The sequence below is a fragment of the Schistocerca gregaria genome, unplaced genomic scaffold (genome assembly GCF_023897955.1).
Source record: "Schistocerca gregaria isolate iqSchGreg1 unplaced genomic scaffold, iqSchGreg1.2 ptg000043l, whole genome shotgun sequence".
NCBI lineage: Eukaryota > Metazoa > Arthropoda > Insecta > Orthoptera > Acrididae > Schistocerca > Schistocerca gregaria.
In genome coordinates this window covers 9,928,559-9,932,553 of record NW_026061702.1, presented here as the reverse complement: position 1 = coordinate 9,932,553, position 3,995 = coordinate 9,928,559, and positions in this window count along the sequence as shown.

Genomic DNA, 3,995 nt, shown 5'->3' with positions numbered 1-3,995 from the left:
GGACATGAGGTAGGACCTTAAGATTTTGCATGAAAGGAAGACTAGCAGCCGCGTTTCACGCGAGAATGTGAAAAGTGTTCATATGTAGTAAAAACCTGAGAAATCTACCCGTTTTCGACATTTGTTATCGAATCGACTTTAAGCCAGATCGTCACATTGGCCGCTCTTCTCTCTGAAACGGATATATTTATAGTCTAAAAACCCAAGCCGCGTGCTGCGGTATGCGGAGACACTGAAAGCGCCATAGTAGAACACAAAAGAAGCTTCAAAGTTGATGTAATAGCCAGTAAGAAGCAGTACAATTCAAGTTTTAGTAATCGATTATTGACTTTTTACCCTTCTTTGGTGCCTTGGACATGAGCTAGGACCTTAAGACTTTGCATGAAATAAGGAGTAGCAGTCGCGTTGCACGGGAGAATGAGAAAAGTGTTCATATGTAGAAAAAACCTGAGAAATCAGTCCGTTTTCGTCATTTGTTATCGAATCGACTTAAAGCCAGATCGTTACATTGGCCGCTCTTCTCTCTGAAACGTTTACAATTATCGTCTGCAAAGCTATCCCGCGTGCTGCGGTATACGGAGACACTAAAAGCACCACAGTAGAACACAGAAGAAGCTTCTAAGTTGATGTAATAACCAGCAAGAAGTAGTACAATTCAAGTTTTAGTTATCGATTATTGACATTTTAACTGGCTTTGGTGCTTTTGAAATGAGCTAGGACCTTACGATTCTGCATGAAAGGATGACTAGCAGCCGCGGTGAACGGGAGAATGTGAAAATTGCTTATATGTTTTAAAAACCTGAGAAATCCGTCCGTTTAGGTCATTTGTTATCGAATCGACTTAAAGCCAGTTCGTCACATTGGCCGCTCTTCTCTCTGAAACGGTTACATTTATCGTCTGCGAAGCTATGTCGCGGGCTGCGGTATTTCTGAGACACTAAAAGAACCATAGTAGAACACAGCACACGCTTCTAAGTTGGAGTAATAGCCAGTAAGAAGCAGTACATTTCAAGATTTTGTTATCGATTATTGATTTTTAGCCAGATTTGGTGCCTTGGACATGAGCTAGGACCTTAAGATTTTGCATGAAAGGGGGAACAGCAGCCGCGTTGCACGGAAGAATGTGAAAAGTGTTCATATGTAGTAAAAACCTGAGAAATCCGTCCGTGTTCGTCATTTGTTATCGAATCATTTTAAAGCCAGATCGTCACATTGGCCGCTCTTCTCACTGAAACGGTTACATTTATCGTCTGCAAAGCTATGTCGCGTGCTGCGGTATGCGGAAACACTAAAACCACCATAGTAGAACACAGAAGAAGCTTCTAAGTTGATGTAATAGCTAGTAAGAAGCAGTACAATTCTTGTTTTAGTTATCGATTATTGACTTTTTACCCTTCTTTGGTGCCTTGGAGATGAGCTAGGACCTTAAGATTTTGCATGAAAGGAGGACTAGCAGCGGCGGTGAACGGGAGAATGTTAAAAGTGCTTATATGTTTTAAAAACCTGTGAAATCCGTCCGTTTTCGTCATTTGTTATCGAAACGAATATAGCCAGTTCGTCACATTGGCCGCTCTTCTCTATGATACGGTTACATTTATCGTCTGCAAAGCAATGTCGCATGCAGCAGTATGCGGAGACACTAAAAGCATCATAGTAGAACACAGAAGAGGCATCTAACTTGATGTAATTGCCAGTAAGAAGCAGTACAAATCAAGTTTTTGGTATCGATTATTGACATTTTAACTGGCTTTGGTGCCTTGGAAATGAGCTAGGACCATAAGATTTTGCATGAAAGGATGACTAGCAGCCGCGTTGCATGGGAGAATGTGAAAACTGTTCATATGTAGTAAACACCTGAGAAATCCGTCCCTTTTCGTCATTTTTTATCGAATCGACTTAAAGCCAGATCGTCACATTGGCCGCTATTCTCTATGAAACGGTTACATTTATCGTCTGTAAAGGTATGTCGCGTGGTGCGGATCGCGGAGACACTAAAAGCACCATAGTAGATTATAGCAGATGCTTCTAAGTTGATGTAACAGCCATTACTAAGCAGTACAATTCAAGATTTAGTTATTGATTATTGACTTTTTACCATTCTTTGGTGCCTTGGAGATGAGCTAGGACCATAAGGTTTTGCATGAAAGGAGGAATAGCAGCCGCGTTGAACGGGAGAATGTGGAAAGTGCAGATATGTTGTAAAAACCTGAGAAATCAGTCCGTTTTCGTCATTTGTTATCGAATCGACTTTAAGCCAGATCGTCACATTGGCCGCTCTTCTCTCTGAAACGTTTACAATTATCGTCTGCAAAGCTATCCCGCGTGCTGCGGTATACGGAGACACTAAAAGCACCACAGTAGAACACAGAAGAAGCTTCTAAGTTGATGTAATAGCCAGCAAGAAGTAGTACAATTCAAGTTTTAGTTATCGATTATTGACATTTTAACTGGCTTTGGTGCTTTGGAAATGAGCAAGGACCTTACGATTCTGCATGAAAGGATGACTAGCAGCCGCGTTGAACGGGAGAATGTGAAAATTGCTTATATGTTTTAAAAACCTGAGAAATTCGTCCGTTTTTGTCATTTGTTATCGAATTGACTTAAAGCCAGATCGTCACATTGGCTGCTCTTCTCTCTGAAACGGTTACATTTATCGTCTGCAAAGCCATGTCGCGTTCTGCGGTATGCGGAGACACTAAAAGCACAATAGTAGAACACAGAAGAAGCTTCTACGTTGATGTAATAGCCAGTAAGAAGCAGTACAATGCAAGTTTTAGTTATCGATTATTGAGTTTTTACCCTTCTTTGATGCGTTGAACATGAGCTAGGAGATTAAGATTTTGCATGAAAGGAGGACTAGCAGCCGCGTTGAACGGGAGAATGTGAAGAGTGTTCATATGTTGCAAAAACCAGAGAAATCCGTCCGTTTTCGTCATTTGTTATTGAATCGACTTAAAGCCAGATCGTCCCAATGGCCGCTCTTCTCTCTGAAACGGTTACATTTATCGTCTCCAAAGCTATGTCGCGTGCTGCGGTGTGCGGAGACACTAAAAGCACCATAGTAGAACACAGAAGAAGCTTCTAAGTTAATGTAATAGCCAGTAAGAAGCAGTACAATTCAAGTTTTAGGTATGGATCGATGACTTTTTCCCTACTTTGGTGCCTTGGAAATGAGTTAGGGCTTAACGATTTTGAATGAAAGGAGGACTAGCAGCCTCGTTGCACGGGAGAATATGAAAAGTGTTCATATGTAGTAAAAACCTGAGAAATCAGACCGTTTTCGTCATTTGTTATACAATCGACTTAAAGATAGATCGTCACGTTGGCCGCATTTCTCTCTGAAACGGTTACATTTATCGTCTGCAAAGCTACGTCACGTGCTGCGGTATGCGGAGACACTAAAAGCACCATAGTAGAACACAGAAGAAGCTTCTAAGTTGATTTAATAGCCAGTAAGAAGCAGTACAATTCAAGTTTTAGTTATCGATTATTGACTTTTTACCCTTCTTTGGTGCCTTGGACATGAGCTAGGACCTTAAGATTATGCATGAAAGGAGGACTAGCAGCCGCTTTGCACGGGAGAAAGTGAAAAGTGTTGATATGTAGTGAAAACCTGAGAAATCCGTCCGTTTTCGTCATTTGTTATCGAATCGTCTTAAAGCCAGATCGTCACATTGGCCGCTCTTGTCTCTGAAACGGTTACATTTATCGTCTGCAAAGCTATGTCGGGTGCTGCGGTACGCGGAGACAGTAAAAGCACCTATAGTAGAACACAGAAGAAGCTTCTAAGTTGATGTAATAGCCAGTAAGAAGCAGTACAATTCAAGTTTTAGTTATCGATTATTGACTTTTTACCCTTCTTTGGTGCCTTGGATATGAGCTAGGACCTTAACATTTTGAATGAAAGGAGGACTAGCAGACTCGTTGCACGGGAGAATGTGAAAAGTGTTCATATGTATTAAAAACCTGAGAAATCCGCCCGTTTTCTTCATTTG